The following is a 26978-nucleotide window of genomic DNA, read 5'->3' as shown; positions in this document are numbered from 1 at the left end:
ATGTTTCACAAATTTGTCTATTCACATGTGAGTGTCTATTCCTATGTGAATGGGGTGGGGGGAAGAAGATTACATATGTGTAATGTGACTCCATCTATAATGCTAAAAAATACATTTAAACTTCAGGATGGTAATAAGCCAAAGCACTGTTATCCTTTCCATTATGTGAGATAATATGTAGTTACTTATGCTTTATATTTTTTATTTTTCTGTAGTAAGCTTTTATATAATATGCATAACTTCATGATGGAAAATGTCTATCTCTCGGCATTAGCAGAGAAGTTCAAACCACAGAAACCTAGCCTGAGTGTGGGAACCCATTAATCTGGCCCATTCCCTAACCATAATAAAAACCAGAGCTGCCTGCCCCTCTTACCTTCACTCAAACTATTACAGACCACTTTGGGTGCGAGCCCTGCTCTCCCTAGAAAGTCTCATTATGTGAGTAATAAATCTTTTCACACCCTCTTAGTGCACATGTGGCCTCATCAGTCTTGACATCTAAACAAATGTTGGAGGAGGGAAATTGACCCTGCCCCTCCACATAGCAAATATAAGACACACTCTCAATAATTCAATACATATAAAAACAATATATGCAAGGCACAACTCCAGGCACATGATATACCCATGCTAAACTACACTATGATATCACTGCTCAGTATCTATTTTGTATAGCCAAGGGACCAGCAGGGGCCTTGAATTGAAACTAACCCTCCCATGAGTGCATGCCCTAGAAAACAGCCCCAGTGTCAAAAGTAAATATAAGTTCTTGATATGACTTCCCCAATAGCCCTCACGAGCAACAATCACCCCACCTCCCAGGGCCTTTTCTTTGGGCACCTCTTAGATAGCCCATCGCAGGGCTTACCAAAATTCTGGTTTGAATTGACCAATCCTGCCTTAGCTTAAGAATCCCAAAGCATTCTAGCCATTGAACTTAATAAAGTCACACACCCCAGGTCCTGTGACTCTCCCGGTCTGCACTTGTATGGCCCTTTCAGACATGCCAAGTACTTCTCCAGAACTTGTTAATAATAAACTTCTCTATTTCAATTTCCCTTGTGGTCTTTAATTGAACTGGGGTTCACCATCCAACACCCCAGGGCTCTACATATAAAATGTCAATTTAACAAAGTCACAACAGCCCTCCAAGGCTACTTGTTTTCCCTCAAACAGACAGTTCCTTTACACATGGTAATGGCTCAAGTACCTTGAAAGCACAATGGATGGATATCTAAGACTTGGCATGTCAGAGACAACCTAAAACAAAGTCAAGTCACAAAAATCCAAAGAACAAACAAATATGGCCTCTAGAACACGAAAGAGAATATCTTCTGCATAAACAGTATGCTAAGAGCACAGAAGCAAAAAAGCATAATCTATTCTAGGTGTTAGCAAATTTGTTTTTTTTTTTTTTAATTTTTTTTTTCAACGTTTATTTATTTTGGGGACAGAGAGAGACAGAGCATGAACGGGGGAGGGGCAGAGAGAGAGGGAGACACAGAATCGGAAACAGGCTCCAGGCTCTGAGCCATCAGCCCAGAGCCTGACGTGGGGCTCGAACTCACAGACCGCGAGATCGTGACTTGGCTGAAGTTGGACGCTTAACTGACTGCGCCACCCAGGCGCCCCAGCAAATTTGGTTTTAAAAGACAAAAAGTAGGGGCGCCTGAGTGGCTCAGTCAGTTGAGCAGTCAACTTTGGCTCAGGTCATGATCTCACAGCTCATGGGTTCAAGCCCCACATTGGGCTCTATGCTGACAGCTCAGAGCCTGGAGCCTGCTTTGGATTCTGTGTCTCCATTTCTCTTTGCCCCTCCCAACTTATGCTCTGTCTCCATCTGTCCGTCTCTCTTTCTCAAAAACAAATAAACATTAAAAAAAAAAAAGACAAAAAGTAAACACCTTAGATTTTGCAGGCCCACAGACAAAATTGGTATATTATGTAGGTACTTAGATAACTAAAGTGTGACCACCTGAAATGTAAAAAACATTCTTATTTTGCAGGCTCTGAAAAACAAGGTAGTTGGTCAAATGTGGCTAACATGACACATTTTACTGATATGCTCAATGTAAATAACTGCAAGTAGTTTGCTAATACTTGTTATGGACTGAATGTTTGTACTTTCCCAAAATTCTTATGTTGAAGCCCTAACTCACAATATGAAGGTATTTGGAGGTAGGGCCTTCAGGAGGTAATTAGGTTTAGACAGAGTCAGGATGGTAGGAACCCCCACAATGGGATAAGTGTCATTATAAGAAGAGAAAGAGACCAGAGCATACACACTCTCTCTCCCTGCCATGTTGAGGATATAGTAAGGTGGCTGTCTGCAAGCCAGGATGAGGGTCTTCACCAGGGAATGAATTTCCTAACACCATGATCTTGAACTTCTAGCCTCCAAAAATGTGAAATTTATTTAAGCCACTCAGTCTACTGTCTTTTGTTATAGTAGTCTTAGGTGGCTAAGACAACATGCAAACACAGAGTATAAAGGGAAAATACAGAGAAGATCTATATCATGAACCACTATTTAGGCTATATTAAGGAGCTTGGACTTTATGTCAATGACTGATAAGTTTTCTCAAGTGGTAAATTGAGATCTGCACTAAAGAAATATTATTCTGGCTGCTGTGTACAAAATGGACTTAAGTAGGAAAGAAAAAACAGTTTTTGGCACAAAACCAGACACTCAGATCAATGTAACAGAATAGAGAACCCAGAAATGGACCCACAAACGTATGGTCAACTAATCTTTGATAAAGCAAGAAAAAATATCCAATGGAATAAAGACAGTCTCTTCAGCAAATGGTGCTGGGAAAACTGGACAGTGACATGCAGAAGAATGAACCTGGACCACTTTCTTACACCATACACAAAAATAAACTCCAAATGGATCAAAGACCTAAATGTAAGACAGGAAGCCATCAAAATCCTTGGAGGAGAAAGCAGACAAAAACCTCTTTGATCTTGGCTGCAGCAACTTCTTACTCAACATGTCTCTGGAGGCAAGGGAAACAAAAGCAAAAAAGAACTATTGGGACCTCATCAAAATAAAAAGCTTCAGCACAGCAAGGAAACAATCAGCAAAACTAAAAGGCAACCAACGGAATGGGAGAAGATATGTGCAAATGACTTACCAAAGGGTTAGTATCCAAAATCTATAAAGAATTTATCAAACTCAACACCCAAAAAACCAAATAATCCAGTAAAGAAATGGGCAAAAGACATGAATAGACACTTCTCCAAAGAAGACATCGAGATGGCCAACTGGCACATGAAAAAATGCTCCACATCACTCATCATCAAGGAAATACAAATCAAAACCGCAATGAGATACCACCTCACATCTGTCAGAGTGGCTAACATTAACAACTTAGGCAACAACAGATGTTGGCAAGGATGCAGAGAAAGAGGTTCACTTTTGCACTGCTGGTGGGAATGCAAACTGGTGCAGTCACTCTGGAAAACAGTATGGAGGTTCCTCAAAAAATTAAAAATAGAACTACCCTATGACCCAGCAACTGCACTACTAAGTATCTATCCAGGGGATACAAGTGTACTGTTTTGAAGGGGCACATACACTCCACTGTTTACAGCAGCACTATCAACAATAACCAAAGTATGGAAAGAGCCCAAATGTCCATTGATAGATGAATGGATAAAGAAAATGTGATATGTATATATACAATGGAGTATTACTCAGCAATCAAAAGAATGAAATCTTGCCATTTGCAACTATGTGGATGAAACTGGAGGGTATTATGCTAAGCAAAATTAGTCAGAGAAAGACAAATATATGACTACACTCATATGAGAAATTTAAGATACAAAACAGATGAACACAAGGGAAGGGAAGCAAAAATAATATAAAAACAAGGACAGGGACAAAATGTAAGAGACTCTTAAATACAGAGAACAAACAGAGAGTTGCTGGAGGGGGGATGGGCTAAATGGGTAAGGGGCACTAAGAAGACATTGTTCAGTAAATGACAATATATGAGTGTGGAGTGGGGTAAAGAGATTTGAGGTGAAGGAGTCACCACCACACAGATGACAAATGAAGGATGTTGAATAAGGAGTCTGACAAAAGAGATAGTACAGAGTCAAAGACTGGATTCTAACAGCAAACTCAGACAATTTTCCCCTATTCATCTTTATAAGAGGACTATGTTTCTCAGAATTATATCGAAGATATTATTAAGACTTTTCAGTAAGGATCTCAGCAAAGAGAGGAAGAAAAAAACTTAAATCTATTGCAATTTTCTTCACCAGCTTAGAAATCTGTCATCTGCACAGGTTAGGAACTACATTATTATACAAAGAAAGAAAACCATGTAACATGGAGACTAGTTAATGTGGGAAAGAGTTTTTGCTCCCATGTTTGTTATGCCAGGCTCCTCTAACTGGCAAGCCTGTACTTCTTTAGAGCCAACATCCACATATACCTATTTTACTTGGGAGATCATCTAGTACAACTATAAGCTAGGAGTATGACAATGAGAACGTGAATCTGTATACTCTGGCTCCTAGAGGCTTCCCACAAGCCTCACTGGAATTAAAACTCTGAGTACATATTAGCAAAATCATCATACAATTTCCTTGACTCTGAGAATACTTTTCCATTCAAATAGAGCAAGCTATGAGACAGTGGGCCAGTTCTTCTTTCCATGAGTTCCTCCTTCACTAAGAAATTAAAGAAAGCCTCCAAGTTTTTGACAAATGAATAGCACCATTACTGTCTATTGTAAATATAATTCAGTAAAATTAATTTTTTCTTATTGTATATAGTTTATGAATTTTAAAACACATATAAACACCAATACAACCAGGACACAGAACAGTGTCTTCACATGAAAATCTCCCGTCCGATCACAGTTACACCCTCCTCCTACCCATAACACCTGACAAACAATGATCTGTTCTCCAACACTACAGATTTGTCTTTCAAGAATGTCATATAAATGGAATCACACCGTATGTAACCTTTTCAAAGTTTATTTATTTTTGAGAGAGAGACAGAGCACAAGCAGGGGAGGAGCAGAGAGAGAGAGGGAGACACAGAATCTGAAGCAAGCCCCAGGCTCCGAGCTGTCAGCACAGAGCCCGACGCGAAGCTTGAACCCATGATCTATGACATCATGACCTGAGCTGAAGCTGGACGCTTAACCAACAGAGCCACCCAGGCGCCTCCATATGTAACCCTTTCAGACCGGCTTCTTTTACTCAACAAAATGCCTTCAAGATTCACCTAAGCTATGAATATATCAGTAATTCACTACTTTTTATGGCTGAGTAGTTATCCATTGCATGGATGTACCAGTTTGTGTATCCATTTACTCATTGAAGGACATTTTTTTTCCAGTTTTTAGCTATTATGAATAAAACTATTATGAACATTCATGTATAGGTTTTAGTATGAATATAAACTTTCCTCTCTCTAGGGTAAATAGGCAAGAGTAGGATTGCTGCGTGGACATAGTAAGTACATGATTGACTTCTTAAGAAACTTCTAAACCATGTCCCAGAGTTGCTCTAAGGTTCTGCATTCCAGTTATCAATGAGACTGGCCTTTCCAATATGCCCCTCCCCAGCTTGACTACATATCTTAAGACAGCAGATCTTTTTCCCATTTTGGGACCTTGGTCCCTGTTTCCAAGGAGCTTAGTGGAGACCTTATTCACAAAAAATTGTGTTTCTTTGTTCTAACCTGTCTGGGGTTACCTGAATGTCTGACACAAAGTGCTTGTCTTTGTTTTGCTTAACTTGGAATTCACACAGGGTAGAAAAACAATGGGCATTTCTCAAAACTACTGTAAGGCAAACAATCCATAATCACCCTGGAGCAAAATATTATTGTTGATACATATAATTGAATACTGAAAGACTGAGAGGAAGACTGGGGAGAGTGTGTCCTTGGGAAATTAGACAATCCAAAGGTGCCAAGAATAATGGGGAATTTAGAAAGCTCCAAAATAGCCCAGGGCAGGATACATTCTCAGTAAAGACCTAAGAGGACCCAAAGCTTTCAACTCCAGCTGATCTCTAGGCTTGAAAAAGTAGTAAGTGAAGGTTAAGGCAGAGTTATAAAAGGTCAGCCTAAGCACTGAAGAAGTACCCCAACAAAGAACCAGAGTGCAAAGATGAAAGAAAAGGAGGTTTTTTTTTTAATTTTGACTTTGAGATTTTTTTTAATTTTTTTTTTAATGTTTTTATTTATTTTTGAGACAGAGAGAGACAGAGCATGAATGGGGGAGGGGCAGAAAGAGAGGGAGACACAGAATCGGAAGCAGGCTCAGGCTCTGAGCCATCAGCCCAGAGCCCGACACAGGGCTCGAACTCACCGACCGCAAGATCGTGACCTGAGCTGAAGTCAGATGCTTAACCGACAGCCACCCAGGCGCCCCTTGACTTTGAGATTTTTATTTTCCTGCTTTGAATTATTTTTTTTCTGCCTCCCTTCCTCCTCCTGTTCTGTCTTACTCTCCTTCTCTCCTCCTTTTGTCTTTCTTTCCTTTTTTTGTTTCTGGCATTCAAGGAAATGTCTGCATAAAACACTAAATAAACACAGATTGAAGTAACACAAACTTCTTAGATCAAGCATGACGAGAGATTTTACAAAAATAGTTTAGAAAAGTTACTTAAAAAGCAAACAAAGTTGGGGCGCCTGGGTGGCGCAGTCGGTTAAGCGTCCGACTTCAGCCAGGTCACGATCTCGCGGTCCGTGAGTTCGAGCCCCACGTCAGGCTCTGGGCTGATGGCTCGGAGCCTGAAGCCTGTTTCCGATTCTGTGTCTCCCTCTCTCTCTGCCCCTCCCCCGTTCATGCTCTGTCTCTCTCTGTCCCAAAAATAAACAAACGTTGAAAAAAAAAAAAAAAAAAAAAGCAAACAAAGCGAGTAGCAAAACAACCCTAAAGAAGGTGAAGAATATGATTTCCAGTGTTCTCACATTAAAATATTCAAAATGCCCAGTTTTCAACAAAAACTTGGAGTCATGCAAAAAAGTATCATCCATTCATAGAAAAAAAAATGAACAGAAATGATCCTGAAGAAGCCCAAGGACTGACTGAACTTTGTCTATTGACAGACTTAAAAACAAAGTCTTCAATATGATCAAAGAACTCAAAAAAACCATAGGCAAAGTATATCTAACCAAGAGAACATCAGTGAAGAGACAAAAAACAACAATTCTGGAGTTAAAGTGTAACTTAAATGAAAAATTCACTAAAACTCCTGGGTATATATCTACAATAAGTAAAAGCAGGATCTCAAAGAGATATGTATACATCCACATCAACTGCTGTATTATTCCCGACAGTCATGAGATGGAAGAATCCAAATGTCCATCAAAAAATGAGTGGATAAATGTGGTATATACATAATATAATGGAATATTATTCTTCTTTAAAAAGAAGGAAAGCTTATCACATACAACAACACAGATGAACCTTGAGGACACTATGCTAAGTGAAATAGGCCAGTCACAAAATGATAAATATTGCATTGTTCCACATATATGAAGTAATTAGAAGAGTCAAACTCACAGACACAGTAAGTAAAATGGTGGTTACCAGGGACTGGAGGGGAGAAGGGAGAGGAGAGCTTGTTGTTCAATGGATACAGTTTCAATTGTGCAAGATAAAAAAGTTCTAGAGATCTGTTGCACAACAATATGAATGTAGTTAATGCTATTGAACTGTACTTTAAAATAGCTGAGGGGCGCCTGGGTGGCTCAGTTGGTTAAGCAGCCGACTTCGGCTCAGGTCAAGATCTCGCGGTCCGTGAGTTCGAGCCCCGCGTCGGGCTCTGTGCTGACAGCTCAGAGCCTGGAGCCTGTTTTAGATTCTGTGACTCCCTCTCTCTGACCCTTCCCTGTTCATGCTCTGTCTCTCTCGTTTTTTAACGTTAAATAAACGTTAAAAAAAAATAATAAAAAATAAAATAAATAAAATAAAATAAAATAGCTGAAATGATCAATTTTATGTAATTTTTTTACCACAATTAAAAATTAAGAAAGTAGAATTAACTGACAACTGTTAAGAATGAAGAGATTATACAATTGTAAACTTACATTTTTTGCATACCTACTTGATGCCAGGTATTGTGGTAATCATTTCAAATAAATTATTTCATTTAGTCCTCATGAAAAAAAAGAACAAAAAATCACTAGAGAGTTTCAATAGCAGATTTGAGCAGGGAGACAAAAAAATCAACAAAACTGAAGTTCTGTCCATTGCAATTATTTAGGCAAAGTAAAAGAAAGAAAAAAAATGAATACAAATAAAAAGATTGAGAGACTTCTGAAGATACATACAGTCAGGCATTCCAACATACGCATGGTAAGAACTTCAAAAGAGGAAGAAAATGAAAAACAGGCAGAAAACATATCTGAAAAAATAATGGCCAAAAACTTCTCAAATTTAAAAAAAGACAAGAATTTACACTCTGAGGAAGCAAACTGAATTACAAAAAGAATAAAAGCAGATAGCACACCAAGGCACATTATATTCAATTTGTCAAAAGACAAAGACAAAGTTAAAATCTGTAAAGCACCTTGCATTATATGCAAGAAATCCACAGTAAAATTAAGTGTCAAGTTCTCACCACAAAGCATGGAGGGCAGAAGCCAATGGGATAACATTTTGAAAGTGCTGAAAGAAAACTCAAACAAGAATTCTCACCCAAGAAAACTATCCTTCAAAAATGAAGGAGAACTTCAGAGATTACAAAATAAAAACAAAAGGAGAAAACAAAACAAAGAAAATGAGTTTGTAACTAGTATAATTGCCTTACCAAAAAATGGTAAGGGGGTCATTCAGGCCCTATATAAATAAGAATTATAAATCCATGTTAACGGGTATACAATGTATTAAGATATAACCTGTGACAATAACATAAATAAAAAGGGAACAAAATTATATAGGAGCTGAGTTTTTATATAATATTGAAGCTAAATTTGTATCAATTCAAACTAGATTGTTATAAATTTAGGATTTTCATTATAATTCCTAGGTAACCAAAGAAATATTTTAGATACACACATTTCTGCATCCATGTGCATCAGGGAAGTTGGTCTGTAATTCTTTTTAGTGGAGTCTTTGTCTGGTTTTGGAATCAAGGTAATGCTGGACTTGTAGAATGAGTTTGGAAGTCTTCCTTCCATTTCTATTTTTTGGAACAGCTTCAAAAGACTAAGTATTAACTCTTCTTTAAATGTTTGGTAGAATTCCCCTGGGAAGCCATCCAGCCCTGGACTCGTTTGTTGGGTGATTTTTAATTATTGATTCAATTTCTTTACTGGTTATGGGTCTGTCCAAATTTTCTATTTCATCCTGTTTCAGTTTTGGTAGTTCAATATGTTTCTAGGAATTTATCCATTTCTTCCAGATTGCCCAATCTGTTGGCATATAATTGCTCATAATTCTCTTATTGTTTGTATTTCTGTGGTGTTCATTGTGATCTCTTCTCTTTCATTCATGATCTTATTTACTTGGGTCCTTTCCCAGATACACACATTTTAAAAATTAGAAGAGAATCAAAAATGTATACTTCAAAAAAAAATCAATTAATTTCAAAAAGTAGGAGTGCCTGGGTGGCTTGTTCAGTTGAGGGTCGACTTCCACTCAGGTCATGATCTTGCAGTTCACAAGTTCAAGCACCTCGTTGGGGTCTGTGCTGACAGCTCAGAGCCTAGACCCTGCTTTGGATTCTGTGTCTCCCTCTCCCTCTGCCCCTCCCCTGTTTGTGCTCTGTCTCTCTCTCTCAAAAATAAACATTAATATATATATATATATATATATATATATACACACATACTATATATTTATATTATATATTATATTGCATATAATATATTTATTTATTCTTTATATTTAATATTATTTATTTATAATTTAATATATAATAAAATAATTATATATTTATAATTTAATATATTTATAATATATTTTGTATAATATATAATATTTAATAATATAATAATATATATATATATATATATACTACCCTGATATAAATGCCAGACAAAAACACTACAAGGAAAAAAAAATTCAAATATCCTTGCACTATGGATATAAAAATATCCACATGTACTAGAATATATACTAATGAATTCAACCAATCAGCATATCAAAAGGATTATATAACTGGGATTTACCCTAGGAATATAAGCACAGTTCCACATATGAAAATCAATGTAATACACCACATTAATAGAAGAAAAAAAACACATCACTTCAATTAATACAGAAATAACATTCAACAAAACTGATCATTCTTTCATAACAAAAACATTCAGAAATATGGAAATGTAATGGAACTTTCTCAACATTATAAAAGGCATATATAAAAAAAAAAGAAAAAAACACATACTTAACATACTCAGTAGTGAAAGACTGAAAAGTTTTTTCCCTAAAATCAGAAGCAATACAAGGATGCATGCTTTCACCAATGCTAGTCAACAATTATCCAAGAAAATTAAATAAAAAGGCATCTGAATTGGAAGAGAAGTAAAACTATCTCTTTTCAAGGATAACGATTTTATTTATACATGATCATATATATACATATATGTGTATACATATATATGTATGTATACATATGTGTATACATATATACATATATGATCATATATATACATATATACATAGATACATATATCATCCCAAAGAATCCACGAATTACTAGAGCTAATAAATTCAGCAAAGTTGCAGAGTACAAAGTCAACACTGAAAAATCAGTTATTTTTTTTCCTATACACCAAAAGGAACAATCCAAAAAAAAAATTAAGAAAACAATATTAACCATGGCATCCAAAAACAAAAAGCCTAGAATAAATTTAACCAAGGAGGTAAAAGACTTACATGCTGAAAAAGACCTAGATAAATGAAAAGACATTTTGTGCTCATAAATTATAAGAATTATGTTGTTAAGATGGCTACTACCCAAAGCAATCTATATTTTCAATGACATCTCTTTCAAAATTCTAATGGTCTTTGTTGAAGAAATGGAAAAACTGATTCTAAAATTCAAATGAAAATGTGAAGGGTCCCAAATACCAGAACAGTATTAAAAAAGTACAAGTTCGGAAGACTCATACTTCCTGATTTCAAAACTTATCATGGGGCGCCTGGGTGGCTCAGTCGGTTAAGCGTCCGACTTCAGCTCGGGTCACGATCTCGCAGTCCGTGAGTTCGAGCCCCGCATCAGCCTCTGGGCTGATGGCTCGGAGCCTGGAGCCTGCTTCAGATTCTGTGTCTCCCTCTCTCTCTGCCCCTCTCCCATTCATGCTGTCTCTCTCTGTCTCAAAAATAAATGTTAAAAAAAATTTTTTTTTGAAAAAAAAAACTTATCATTATGATAGAGTAATCAAAACATGTAATTACACATTACTACAGTATTCAAAACAGTGTGTTACCGACAAAATGACAGAGATACAGATCAAAAGAACAGAACTGAGCGAACAGAAATAAATGTATACACCTCTGGCCAACTAATTTTTGACAAGGGTGACAATATGCACTCAATAAGGAGAGAATCATCTCTTCAACAAATGGTGCTGAGAGAGTTGAATATCCACATGCAAAAGAATGAAGTTGGACCATTTCTTCACACCATAGAACTGCAGAGAAAAACTAAATGGATCAACAATCTAAACATAAGAACTAAAACCATAAAACTTCAGAGGAAAACACAGAGTTAAATCTCCATAACTTTAGATGTTGCAATGAATTCTTAAGATATGACATGAAGAGGGGTGCCTGAGTGGTTCAATTAGTTAAACGTCCAACTCTTGATCTTGGCTCAGATCATGATCTCATGGTTCATTAGACTTAGCTCCAAGTCAGGCTCTGTGCTGATGGCATGGAGCCTGCTTGGGATTCTCTCTCCCTCTCGCTCTCTGCCCCTTCTCCACTCGTGCTTTCTCTCTCTTTCTCTCAAAATAAACATTAAAAATGAGATACTACATCAAGAGCATAATGAAAGAAAATATAAATTGGACTTCATCAAAATTAAATTTGCACTTCATCAAAATTGTGGATCATAGGATATTATCAACAAAGTAGAAAGACAACCTACAGAATAGGAGAAAATGTTTGCAAATCATGTGTCTGATAAGTGTCTAGTATCCAAAATGTATGAAAATACAAACCAAAATTTTTAAAAAAGGGGTAAAGGACTGAATAGACATTTCTCTGAAAAAGATATACAAATAGCCAGGAAGCACAAGAAAAATGAACAGCATCACTATTCATTTGGGAAATGTAAATCAAAGCCAAATAAAATATCACTTAACACCTAGTAGGATGGCTGTATTTAAAAAAAAAAAAATTAAGGTTAAAGAAAATTAAATGAAAACACCAAAACTGTTATCAAGGATATAGAAAACCTAAAGACTTATACATTGCTAGTGGTTTGTAAAATGATTCAGCCATAAGGTGAATATATCCATATTTGCTTACTTTTTCTAAAAGCATTTGAGTAACAAAAAATACATAAAAATGTTTTAAACTATAATAGATATAGTATTTATGAATATAATATTCATATTTCTTTCCCTGCTTAGCCTCAGTAATATTATATTCTTATGAAATATAGATATTGCTTGGATATTTGGGTGGTTTCCAATCTTATTAATAAGATTAACAAGACAAACAATGTTTAAATGAATCCCTAAAAATCAAAAGTAAAATGATACACACAAAACCAACTATATATCAAGTTCATGGAATAACCATTCAGGGAGAAACTATTTCAAGTAGAAAAAAAAAAGAAACAAAAACCCTCAAGCTGTTTTTAGTAATTATATTTTCTATGGTAGTATTATTATTCAGAAACCTTCATAGAACAAGATAATCCCATCAACCATTGCATTCCCTACATTAAGACATCACCAAGCAGTTCTGGTTTTACAATACTAGGTAAGGCATAATATTATTCTCCATAAAACATTCAGGTAAAGGAAACCAATCATTTCACATAAAGCCTATTTAAACATTCCAGTTTTCATCTGAACTTTTATTTTAATCCCATCAATCCATAAACATAACTATATTCTCTCAGTCTAAAAGTAGCCCTAGTTAGGACATCATCAACAGGTTTTGATACCAAAACCTGGGGGTTCCTGCGGTAGGGAGTCTCAGAAAGGTCTCGTTTACACCCAGTCACCATTTTACCAACTGGCATACGTTAAGGTATGCCTTAGGTCCTCAGAGGGGAAGAAGTAAGAGCCAAGAGACCTTGATCCTTCTTCAATCTTCATTTTGACTTATCTACCAGATCACAGTGTCAGGTGATTCCAGGTCAGGTTTCTCATTTCCATCTTTGCCTTTCACCTTTTAAATTCCTCCAAACTGGGATAAATAGGGTGGAGTCATAGGGGCCCTGTAAGGTTGTGGAGCCAGCACTAGCTCCCATTGGTACACTCAATCTTCAATAGCCCTATATTAACACCTCTGCTTCAACCTCATTAATGTTCAATACATTCATCCCATTTCTAATAAACATTGAGCCCTGAAAGAACAAGTCCCTAGGCACTCCCCTTCTGTCTTTCTCCTTTATCTTGTTAATGATTCTATTTTTTCTTAAACATCTTTAATAACTCTAAGGGAAACTGAAACAGCAAATATGACAAAGTTTTTTGAACAGTTGCTTGGTTTTACAGCATGGTTACATGGGGTACCCATTTAAAAGGGCCCCCGTGGGCACCTAGGTGGCTCAGCTGGTTCAGTGTGCCGACTCTTGATTTCAGGTCAGGTTGTGATCCCAGGGGGGTAGGACTGAGCCCTGCACTGGGCTCCACACTGAGCATGAAACTTGCTTAAGATTCTTTCTCCAGAGACACCTGGGTGGCTCAGTCCGTTAGGCAACCGACTTTAGCTCCAGTCATGATCTCACAGTTTGTGGGTTCAAGTTCTGCATCAGGCTCTGTGCTGACAACTCGGAGCCTGGAGCCTGCTTTGGATTCTGCATCTCCCTCTCTCTCTGCCCCTACCCTGCTTATGCTCTGACTCTCAAAAATAAATAAACATTAAAAATATTTAAAAAAAGAAAAGATTCTCTTTCTCCGGTGTGGAGGTTCTTCAAAAAATTAAAAACAGAATTACCCTGTGACCTAGTAATTGCACTACTAGAAATTTATCCAAAGGGTACAGGAGTGCTGATGCATAGGGGCACATGTACCCCAATGTTTATAGCAGCGCTATCAACAATAGCCAAATTATGGAAAGAGCCCAAATGTTCATCAACTGATGAATGGATAAAGATGTGGTATATATATATATACAATGGAATACTCCTTGGCAATGAGGAAGAATGAAATCTTGCCATTTACAACAACATGGATGGAACTGGAGGGTATTATGCTAAGTGAAATAAGTCAGTCAGAGAAAGAGATATCATATGTTCTCACTCATATGTGGAATTTGAAAAACTTAACAGAAGACCATGGGGGAAAGAAAAGGGGAAAAATAGTTTCAAACACAGAGAGAGGCAAACCATAAGAGACTCTTAAATACAGAGAACAAACTGAGGGTAGATGGGGAGAGGGCGGTGGGAAGGAGGGGGAAATGGGTGATGGGCACTGAGGAGGGCACTTCTTGGGAGGAGCACTGGATGTTGCATGTAAGTGATGAATCATGGGAATCTACTCCCAAAGCGAAGAGCACACTGTATACACTGTATGTTAGCTAACTGGACAATAAATTTTATTAAAAAAAAAAAAAAAAACAGATTCTGTTTCTCTTTCCCTCTGCTTCTCTCTCTGGCGCACGCTCTCTCTCTCAAATAAAAAGAAATGAAAAATAAAAAAATAAAAGGGGCCTCCTTAATCACAGCAGTTATCATGATCTGGTTAAGGGGCATATTCCATAGATGACTATCCCAATGACCATAAAGCCTCTCCAGTATGCTTGCTAAAAGGTATACAGCCACTTCATCTGGGGCTTTCCACTACACGTTTATAGAAGAAAGATACTTTCTCTTCTCAGGAAACAAACTTTACAGCAGCTTTTATCCAGTCCACCAGGCTACCTGTTCCCACTGCATATAGCCATTTGTGACTGTTACATAGTGAGCTGTGCATTCTGTGTCAACCAAACACTCTCTTCCAGTCTGCAGCATTCAAAACCAAAGATATTGACCCTAAATTAGTCACTCTTACAATCCATTTCAGTAAAAGTTCTTCAAGAAACTAATGATGTACACATTCATAATATGAGACAACTCCTTGGCACTATAACCCCTGGTGTCAGAAGTTTCTTGGTTTTGCCTTCCCTCCAACTGGACTATCTTCCTGGTAACCAGAGGTCATAATAATACTCTCTGTTGTTGTCCCAGAATAATCTTTCCCATTGCTGGTGGCTTTAAGACTATTGGGTTGTAGTTCAGACCGACTGAAATCTAAGCTTGGCTCAGTATCAAAATCCACTCCAGAACTCTATATTACTTTCATTTTAGCTATACACATAACACTAATCAAGGAATTGTATATTTAGTTGGTTTCTCATGTATATATCCTGTGAGCCATCTCATTGGGAGTTGAATCCACCAACACTTCTAAATTCCATTCCATACTTTTACTTATGGATCACAGTATAGGTGCACTTTCATATCATGAGTGAATATACAGCAATCCCAAAATTAAAAATTCATTACCCCTTTGCCCCCTCATCCCTTCTCTTCTCAAACCACCTGTTGCAGTCAGTCAGGGTTGATATAGCAAATTTCACTTTTTATGACACAAACTGCAGTGACCTTTCATGCTAACTATCCAGAGTTAAAACAAACTCCAAAGGTTAAAAGTAGAGCCTTCCAAAAACTGACCTTAATTCAGATACCACCAGCTAAAATTCAGGGTCTCCTAGGCCCTAAACAAATCCAGAGGTTCCTGCTACTCCCTCCCTCGGGTTCAATAATTCATTAGAGCAACTCACAAAACTCAGGAGGGCAATATAGTTTACAATTACAATTTTGTTATGGCAAAAAGTATATTAATCATGACCGGCTAAAAGAACAGATACAGAGGGCAAGGTCTGGGATTACCCCAAATGTAAAGCTTCTGTATTCTCTCTCTGTGGAATCAAAATAGGTCACTTCCTTGGTATAGTGATGAGTAGCAATATGCACAGAGTACTGTTAACCAGGAATGCTCATCTGTGATTCAGTGTCTAGAGATTTTATTGGAGTATCCTTACATAGGCAATTGATCAAATCATTGGCTATATACTGAACTCAATCTCCATCCCACTTCCTCTGTTCCCCAGAGGTCAGGCTAATATCATATGGCTCAATGCCCCAACTCTATAAATCACAGGTTTGGTTGTTCTTTCTCCCCATCCTGAGTCATCTCATTAACTATTAAGGTCACTGTGAACAAAAACACTCCCACCACTTCAGAAATTCCAGAGATGGAGACGTTCTCATGCACACACTAGATACAAAAGCCAGCTGAATTCTTTGTTATACAACACAGGACTTACTATAAGACAAAACAAGACAACAACACAGCATGTTATTGGCTAAATAGACACATAGATCAATAGAACAGAACAAAGCTCAGAAGTAGATCAACACAAATATACTCAACTGATTCTGACAAAGGAGAAAAGGCAATTCAATATAGAAAGGATAGTCTTTTCAACAAATAGTGCTGTAACTCTTAGACAAAATTATATGCAAAAAAATTAACACAAATACAAGTATATACAAAAATTAACTCAAAATGGATCATAGACCAAAATGTAAAATACAAGACTATAAACTTTTTGAAGTAAACAAAGTAGAAAACTTACATGACCGTGGGTTTAATGATTTTTTTTAACTATACTATGAATAGCATGATCTGTGAAAGAAAACATTGATAATTTGGAATTTATTAAAACTTCTGCTCTGTGAAAGATGCTTTTAAGAGAATGAAAAGACAAGGCATAGACTAGGAGAAAATATTTGTAAAACACATATCTGATAAAAGATTTATATCCAATATATACAGAGAACACTTAAAACTCAACAAGAAAACAAATCAATTAAAAAAAAATGGGCAACAGATCTAAACTGACATTTCACCCAAGATATACAGATGACAAATAAGCATATGAAAAGATGTTCAGCATTATTTGTCATTAGGGAATCGCAAATTTAAAACAACAATGAGATACCACTGTACACCTATTAAAATGCCTAAAATCCAAAACACTGACAATATCAACTGCTGGTGAGAATGAAGAGCAACCGGAATTCTCACTCACTGCTAGTGGGGATGCAAAATTGTAGTTACTTTACAAAACAGTTTGGCAGTTTCCTACAAGGCTAAACATAACCTTACCATATGATCAAGCAACTGCACTCTTTGGTATTTCCCAAAATAATTAAAAACAACAACAATAACAACAATGACATCTGTCCACAGAAATAACTGCATGTGGATATTTATGGCAGCCTTATTGATAATGACCCAATATTGGAAGCAACCAAGATTTCCTTTGATAAATGGATGGATAAACAAACTGTGGTAAATCCATGCAATGTAATACTATTTATCAATTTAAAAAATGAGGTATCTGGGGCGCCTGGGTGGCTCAGTCGATTAAGCGTCTAACTTCGGCTCAGGTCAAGATCTCACAGTCCATGAGTTCAAGTCCCACACTGGGCTCTGTGCTGACAGCTCAGCCTGGAGTCTGCTTCAGATTGTGTCTTCCTCTCTCTCTGCCCCTCCCCCTCTCATGCTCTGTCTCCCTCTCTCAAAAATAAGTCAACATTAAAAAAAATTTTTTTTAATAAAAAATAAATTAAAAATGAGGTATCAAGTCTCAAAAAAGACATGGATGAATCTCTAATGCATATTGCTAAATGAAAGAAGCCAGTATGAAAAAGCTATATACACTGTATGATTTAAATTACATGACATTCTTAAAAAGGCAAAACTATAGAGATACATCAGTGTTTGCCAGTGGTTCACTGGGGAGAGGGATAAATAGATGAAGTGTAGGGAATATTTTTAGGATGGTGAAAGTATTCTTTATGATACTGTAATGGTGAACACAAAACATAAGCATGTCAAAATCCACTGAACTTTACAGCACAAGGAGTAAACCTTAATGTATGCAAATTTAAAAAATATTTTAGGAAATAAGGGTCCCTGGAGGGAGTGCAGAATGTGACAGAAGTCTAAATGTATTGCAAATATATGAAACCACCTCACTGAAAGGGATGAGTGGTATAAGGTGCTGACCTAAGTAACTTCAGAAATGAAAGGAGTCTTAAGACTAAAGGCTAAGAAATTCTATAAGCACTAGTTAATAAAGGTGTTTCCTGTCGGAGTACAAAGTAACAATTCTGATAGGACTATACATGTGTACTGGAACTGAACAATTACATGGATGGCTGAGGGTAAGCACCTTTCTCCCTGTTGGAGTGGGGGTTACAAACAAACAAGGGGTAGAAGCAAGAATTATGCACAAGGTAATGGGTTAGAATTGGACATATCAATTTGTGAACTCATATTTAGCTCAAAATACGAATGTTAACATACAGAAATATTTATAGATAGGTATATATACACAGGTTAGTACACACACACACATCTCCGCTTTCAGCTGACAAAATCCAGAACCAAAACCCTGGTTGCCACACACCTCACATGCAAATTTTGGTTTCTAATACAATTCTCCAATTAGAAACGAAGGCTCTTTGGAGGAAAGGGCTGATTCTAAGACTGAGGCAGGAAATATACAAGATGAGGTTGGGGCATCTTGTAGTGCTAGAAAGCTTAAAACAAACAAACAAAAAAAGGTACTCAAAACAAAATAACAAAAAATACAATGATGGGGTATGAATTAGAACCAAAAGTATAAAATATATAAGTCCACACTGATATAAAGAAATGACTAAATAAATAAATAAATACATGAGGAAGAAAAGACAAATCCTTTTCCATCCTGCAGTAGAAATCCAAATAATTTACACAGACATACTCCACCCTTATGGAGGTAGAGCCTAACTAGCTACTCCATAAGTGTAGACTGCCCAAAGTGATGTTTCCCAAAGACTACACTATGGAAAGAGAGAAGAAAAGAACAACTTTACTGTGGATAAACCTGAAAAACACTATCTCAAGTCAGGTAACCATGGTCAACAGCAACAATGGTTAAGTCATATTGACAGTATGCATCTTTGCAATGATATGATAAGAATGCATTTTAACTCTGTGGCCTTTTGTCCAAAAACGTATTTCCCCAGTCTAATCATAAGGAAAACATGAGACAAATCCCATTTGGGAAACATTCTACAAAACATTCGCCTAGCAGTATTCCTCAAAACTGTCCAAGCCATCAAAAACAAGGAAAGTCTGAGACACTGTCACAACCTAGAGGAGTCTAAGGAGACAGGACTACTAATTCTAAGACAGTATCCTGGACAGAATTCTATAACAGAAAAAGAAGGGGAAAACTGAGAATATCTAAATAATATGGACTCTAAATAATAAGATAGAAATATTGGTTAATATGACAAATATACTAATAATATAGTGATTTGCTAATAATAGAGGAAACTGGATATAGGATACACAGGAACTCTATTAGCTTTGCAATAATTTTTAAATCTACAACTCAAGTTTACCAAAGACTGAACATGACTGGGATTTTAATCATAAGAAGTGACTGTTCATTTTTTTAGAGGAACAATAGTGAAATTTAGCTATGTCTGAACAAGAATACTTATCTTAGTAAAACATTCAGAAATAACTAATTAGTAAGAATACAGAAATATCTACACATAAATGTACAAGTATACACTTACATATATGTTAATACCATTCTAAAAATTATATTAATATAATTTTATATTATATCACATAAATCACACAAATCATGATGATGTCTAAGACTCACTTAAATTAAGCCCATTTGGAGGAGAGGAGTGGATGAATAGGGTTATAAATGGGAAAAGGCCATGATTTTGAACATTCTTTAAGTTGGATACCTGATATAGTGAGCCCCCTTACTCTTCTCACCAGGTTTGAGTATGTCTGAAATTTTTTTTAAATTTTTTTTTTTTTTCAACGTTTATTTATTTTTGGGACAGAGAGAGACAGAGCATGAACAGGGGAGGGGCAGAGAGAGAGGGAGACACAGAATCGGAAACAGGCTCCAGGCTCCGAGCCATCAGCCCAGAGCCCGACGCGGGGCTCGAACTCACAGACCGTGAGATCGTGACCTGGCTGAAGTCGGACGCTTAACCGACTGCGCCACCCAGGCGCCCCTGAAATTTTTTATAAAAAATTAAGTAATTGCCTGATCTAGAAACAGTAAGGGCCAGGGGTGCCTGGGTGGCTCAGTCAGTTAAACATCTGATTCTTAATTTCAGCTCCGGTCATGATCTCACGGTTTGTGAGTTTGAGCCTTGTGTTGGTTCTGAGTTGACAGCGCAGAGGCTACTTGGAATTCTCTTTCTCCCTCTCTCTCTCTCAAAATAAATAAATAAACATAAGAAAAAAAGGGGGCCAGAAAACAGACTCCAGGAAAAATAAAAAAAAGGTTAAAAAAATTAAAAAATGAACAGAAATAGCAAAATAGAGAAAAGCGCATAAACTCATGTGACATATAATAACCAATCATTCAAACTCTAGGAAAAGGGCACAGAAACAATGGAGGTGATAAAAAAAAAAATTCAGATTTGAAAAGGATAATGGATCAAACTCCTCATTTAAGAATGCTTCAAAAATTCTTGTTTATAATTATTATCTTGCAGAGACCCAAACATATTTAGTGAGTGAAAATAAATAAATCCAGACTAACATTCTGCTCCAGTAACTTTTTTTTTTTAATGTTTATTTTTGAGAGAGAGAGACAGAGAAACAGAGTGCGAGCAGGGAAGGGGCAGAGAGAGGGAGATAACAGAATCCAAAGCTGGCTCCAGGCTCTAAGCTGTCAGCACAGAGTCAGATGCAACCTGAGCTGAAGTTGAACGCTCAACAGACTGAACCATCCAGGTGACCCAGTAACTTCTAATCAGTGTTCTTCCTTGTCTCTCACTTCCATCATGACATTGAAAAATCCCTGCTCAGAGAAATTTCAGATGTAGTTTTGCTACAAGACTCTTCCTGAAATAAAGGCTAAGGCAGTTAGTCTAACTGTAAAGAAAACTCAAATAAATGGCCAGACGTGATGAGAGTGACCAAGTTTAAACAAGCTTATAAAATATCCCTACAATGCATGCATTTTACAGAAGAAATTCCCTTACCATAAAGATGGTTCCCAGACCAAGAGAACAGAACTCTATTAACATGTCTACATAAATTCTTTACAAAGAATACCCTATGCTTAAATAAATAAATAACTGTTCATCATTGTATTCTCTGTGAATTATGTAAATAAAAAGAGAAGACTTCAACTATAGCTCGCTATTTCTCTTTTGCTCTCATGAAATGATGATCTTAGATTTTCCTCCATTCTTCCCAGGAACAAACATAAACACATTTTAATACCCAGGAATACCTTAAAAAAATAAACACAGTACATAAATTTCCAAATCTAAGAGCTCCAGAGGAAGAAAGGACTACTCACTGTTTCATTTTGAGATCTTCATGCTGAGATTATGATTGTCACAACATACTTGAAGAATTCTACTGCAGTAAAAATAGAAATTCCAGAGAAATGAAGTATCTTCTTGATAAAGAAAATAATGCCTGGAATAATACCTGTGAATAGGTTAGGTTACACGGCAAAAGAGGAATTAAGGTTGCCAGGGGAATTATGACTGCCAATCAGCTGACCTTAAAATAGGGATTTTATCCTGGATTATCGAGGTGGGTCCAGTGTAATCACTCCTTAGAGTACAAGAGAGAGGCAGGAGAGAGGCAGAGGAAGAATGGTCAAAGAGATGCAGCATTGCTGGCTTTAAAGATGGAGGAAGGGAGGAGGGCATGATTCAAGGGCAGCTGCTTAAAACTGGAAAAGGTAAAGAAATGGATTCTTCCCTAGAGCCTCCAAAATGAATACAGCCCTGCTGACACCTTGATTTCATCCCACTGAGACCTGTGTCTGACTTCTAACCTACAGAACTATTATAAACGAGTGTTGTTTTAAGACACTAGGTTTGTGCTAATTTGTTACAACATCAAGAGAAAGCAAATACAGTACATTGTCTCTTTAAATTTTGTAATTAGACTTATTTGCTTCTTCTGTTTTAAATCCAACTCTATTCCTATTGCCTGCAAAGTTTATTGTATAAGTATCTGTTCCCTCCTTTCTGCAGTACTTCCCAGTGGGCTGAAAGAGAGAAAGCCCAACACATAAGCACAATAGCAGCTGAAAAGGAAGGAGAGAAGAGTCAGTGTGTGATCTTGTATGGAACTTCCAGTCAATGTAGGTAAACTCTCTGCCCTGCCAGCCTTGTAATACGTTGTGGACTTCAGCAAAAAGTCCAAGTCAAGTTCTGCTTGACTTGACTTAAACCTTTTTAAATTTACTTTAGCCTTTACAGGTTTTAGATGAATAATTTTAGCCACATTGGTTATAATGGTGGGTGGCAGATTTCAGTTAAGATGTATGTTTGTTGAAAGTTTAGCTGAGCTACTCCATCACATTGCTGCCTCAGCATGCATTTTTTGGCTAAGGTGCCTGAGAGGGTCTTAAACTGACACTAATCCCTTGCGCAAATGTAAGCCCTAGATGACAGCCCACAGTTACAAGTAAATGTAAGTACCTTGCCTTCAACACCTTCCCCTGGGGGCCCTCAGGTAAAATCGCTGTGAAGCTTACCAAAACCCTTGCTCTTTATAGTCTGACTGGACAATCCACCTTGGCCTAGGAACCCCAAAACACTCCACCCACATACCCTAAAAAGGCATACCTAGATCATCACTCTTTCTGTTTGTATCCTGCCTTTAACCTTCCTGTGTGGCCCCTTGGGAAGGGGATATACTGCTTCCAAGGCCTGTGAGTAGTAAACTTCTCTATCTCTGCTCACTATCCAGCATCCTGGGGGCTCTACTTAACAAATGTTGATTTAACAAAATCATAACAATGTTTAATAAATTGAAATGCCAAAATGCATTGGTGATTTAGTGTAGTACTCTTGTTGGATGATGGAAAAATGAATGTATTTAATGATCCCAAATCCTTCAGTGGTCTGAATTTCCTTCTTTGAGATTCAATTTTCTTTCTTTAAACCAGTCCATTTCCAGTGCATCAGTGAGTGCCAATAATGGCTGAGTATTAGACTTACTGCATATTACATAAAATGGAGTTTATTATGCTGTTTCCTATGCCTAAAATGAATGCTCATCCTCTCTCTTCCTTGGCCAATTGGTTAACTTTGTATTCATTTTTTGAAACAACTCAGATGTCACTTCCTCTTCGAAACCTTCTGAACACACACACACACACACACACACACACACACACACACAGTTAAACCTCCCTTCTGCATTATTTTGAGACCACATGCATACTAATCATATCATGCATAAAATTACACTATGATAATTTATTTATAGTATATCTGCCAACCATACTAGTCTTTGTATTCATCAAGAACAAAGACAACCTTATCCATATCAGTATCTTCAGCACTTAACAGTATGCCTGGAACATAGTAGAAGCTAAGTAAATAATTACTAAATTAAACTTCCTATTATAATAGTCTATAATAAAATATATAGAGTGAAGAAAAATATTATGTTTAAAGGGTTACCAGTTATATTTGATAAATTTAAACTTTTTTTCATACATAAAAGTTACATTAACAGGCCAAAAGAACCTATAATAATAATCAAATGCATGTAGAAGATTCACTAGTTTGGGGAAAAAAATTAATTAAACAAAATTCAGTTTCATCTTATTTTGTCCCCTTATCTGTAAAAAACAAAACAAAACAAAACAAAAAAATAACTGAGTTGGATTAGATCCTTCTATGTGTTCAAGTTCTGTATTCTGTACCACAGCATAGCTGAATGTATCAATATCAGTTTGAGGTTTTCATTTACCTATATTAAGACGGTCTCAACTTTCTGAAAGCTGTCCCTCCACTATGACATCCATGCTAATGTCACATTTTTAGTTCCTTGCACCTTGCTATTATGACACGTGGTACGTTAGAAACTTACTTTGTAAATAGGTTATGTCACAATGTAAAAGGAAAAGTACTGAATAGTATTAAACGGTAACTTTAAGTTTTCTGTTTATCTCAAATTAAATCATAACACACATTTCAACAAGTATATATTAAGCCCTTACTTAGTGCCAGAAACCTAAAAGAGGTGATAAGAGAGATAATGAAATATCACGTATATTTAAAATAAGTAGTAGTAGATTAAAAGCAATCAGGCAAGGTGTCTGGGTGGCTCAGTCGGTTAAGTGTCCAACTCTTTATTTGGGCTCAGGTCATGATCTCACAGTCATGAGATCAAGCCCCACATTGGGCTCTGTGCTCAGCGTGGAGCCTGCGTGGGATTCTCTCTCTCTCCCTATCTGCCCCTCCCCCACATGCACACGTGCGCTCTCTCTTTCAAAATAAATAAACATTAAGGGGGAAAAAAAAGGCAACCAGACAGACCAGTATAAGATGACAACACTCCACAAAGGAGTTTAGACTTGACACTACAAGGAATGAGAAAAACAACAAATATCAAATTAAACCAGCAATTTAGGATGATTTTGGCAGAATGAATAGAACCAACAGTATCAGTCATAACTTTTTTTAACGCAATTTTTTTAGTTTTTTTTTTTAATGCTTATTTTTGGGAGAGAAAGAGAGAGAGAGAGAGAGAGAGAAAGACAGAGAGTGAGTGGGGGAGGGGAAGAAAGCGAGGGAGACACAGAATCCGAAGCAGTCTCCAGACTCAGCTGTCAGCACAGAGACCGATGCAGGGCTCAACCCATATCAGATCATGACCTGAGCCAATGTCAGAAGCTTAACTGACTGAGCCACCCAGGCACTCCTCAGTCATAGCTTCTAATAGTAAGAAGGTGACACCTGACTTCTCTACAGTCAGCAAGTAATGGAATTTTGCCAAGTGTACCCTCTAAACCTATTTTCAAAATCACCCACACCTCTAATCTTCACTCTGCCACCACTTTAGCCCAAGCCACTAGCATCCTTCAGGAAACAGTAGTAGCTTCCAGCATCTTGCCTTGTTCCTTTCTAATTCAATCTTTATACAGAGCCTTCTTTTTTAATTTTTTGCAACTTTTTTTTATTATTGAGAGAGAGAGCGTGCGCACACACATGCACAAGCTGGGGAGGGGCAGAGAGAGAGAGGGAGACACAGAATCCGAAGCAGGCTCCAGGCTCTGAGCTGTTAGCACAGAACCTGACTCCGGGCTCAAACCCATGAACCGTGAGTTCATGACCTAAGCTGAAATCGCTCAACCAACTGAGCCACCAAGGCACCCCCATACAGAGCACTTTTTTAATGTAAATGTAAATTGAGCAATGTCCCTTTCAGGCTTAAAATCCTCCAATAATTCCCTTTCAATTTTTAGGACAAACATCCAAATCCTCTGAACTCTATAAAAGCTCTATACTCACAGCATCCTCTCCTGCCACTCCACCCTTCTGTGCCACTGCTCAAGCTATACTAGCCTTCTCTTGGTTCCTCAAATATTCCATAATCCCTTCCTGCCTTAAGGCCTTCCCATATGCTGTTTACTAAAACACATAACATTCTTGCAACTATTATACCCTTTTTACCCTAGGACAACTTAGCTCAAATATCATTTCCAAAAAATGCCTTACCTAACACCCACACTAGACCAGGTTTTCCAATAACATACTTTCATACTTAGTAATTCTCCTCTGCAGCACTTTCCCCTCTTATTACCTGAAGATAGTTAATGAGTTCACTAAATATTTCAATGACATCTGCCTCATTAAAACACAAACACCACTAAAACAAAAGCTGTAGCTGCCTTGATCAATGTATCCTCAATATCTTGCACATAACAGTCAGTCAAATATACTGAATGGATTAATAGATGACTGGTGGCCAGAGAAAAAAATGGTACTACGAATGAGAACAAAAAGAAAAGTGAATGCCTAAAAGAGTTTACACAGACTTACATTTAGCTTGAAAAATTAATTTCTGAACCTTTAAAATTATTTGTAGTATTCTAATCCAAGAGTCAGCAAACTTTTTTTAACGACGAAATAGTAAATATTTTAGTTTGTGGGCAAATACAGTCTCTGTTGCAACTATTCATTCCTGCCACAGCAGCATGAAAGCAGCCAAAGACTATACATAAAGGGCATGGTTGTGTTCCAATAAAGCTTTATTGACAAAAACACACTGGCAGCCTGCAGGCTACAGCTTGCTGGCCCCTAATACTATATCCCAAAGAAACAGGAGGCAGAAATTAAACAAATGCAAAAAAATAAAACTGTTCTCTTTTCATTTTAAACTCATAAAGAAGCTTTTGTTGAAATGCCATACCAATGTCCCCAAACTCTGAACTCAAAATGGGTTAGCATGTATTAGTTGAAAGCAAACATGGAATACTCCTTTAACGGTCAGAATTAAGTATATCTCCTCTCTTAATCTGGATCCTGAGTTTTTACTCAGGCAGCAACTGTCTCTTTACTCATATATATTTCTCAGTAATTAGAGTACAGAAGCACAGAATGGAAATTTAAAACACATGCTGAACAAATTAACGATCCAACCATATATTAGCCTTTCCCCTTTCATTCTTCTAGTCTATGCAGAGACAAGAGGAGAAGCAATTAATCTGAATGTTTTGATTTTCAAAAAAGGAATTCTTCAGTAAGACTGGTATGTTAGGCCAACCTGTGCATGGATGCTCTTTTCATATTACTTGGGTTCTAATTCCCCATGTTCACTGTCCCTCCTTATGTGTGCCTTTGTTACTTTGCTCAGTCTCTGACTCCTCATGCCTCACTCCTCCACCCCCAATTCTACCTGCCAATTTGAAGGAAGATGCTTTCTTGGACATCTTAATCTTAATAATATAGGTGTGGTA

The 26978-nt window shown here is 37.0% G+C and overlaps 1 protein-coding gene across 6 annotated transcripts in view; it reads right to left on the bottom strand.

Moving 5' to 3' along the window:
• CCSER2 (coiled-coil serine rich protein 2) overlaps positions 1-26978 on the bottom strand; it is a 196183-nt gene that overhangs the window by 104016 nt on the left and 65189 nt on the right. Inside the window, exon 1 of one of the 6 annotated variants that reach the window (XM_086680174.1) lies at positions 21564-21649. The exons of the other annotated variants lie outside the window; for them this stretch is intronic. The gene's annotated coding sequence lies outside the window, so the exon portion shown is untranslated. Of the gene's footprint in view, positions 1-21563; positions 21650-26978 lie in introns of those variants that run through there. 6 annotated transcript variants of the gene reach the window in all.

Source organism: Puma concolor, chromosome D2 (assembly GCF_028749965.1).
Source record: "Puma concolor isolate L17-30 chromosome D2, mPumCon1.1.hap2, whole genome shotgun sequence".
NCBI classification, from domain to species: Eukaryota; Metazoa; Chordata; class Mammalia; order Carnivora; family Felidae; genus Puma; species Puma concolor.
The sequence above is the reverse complement of the archived record's forward strand: the minus strand, read 5'-3'. Positions and strand labels throughout refer to the sequence as shown.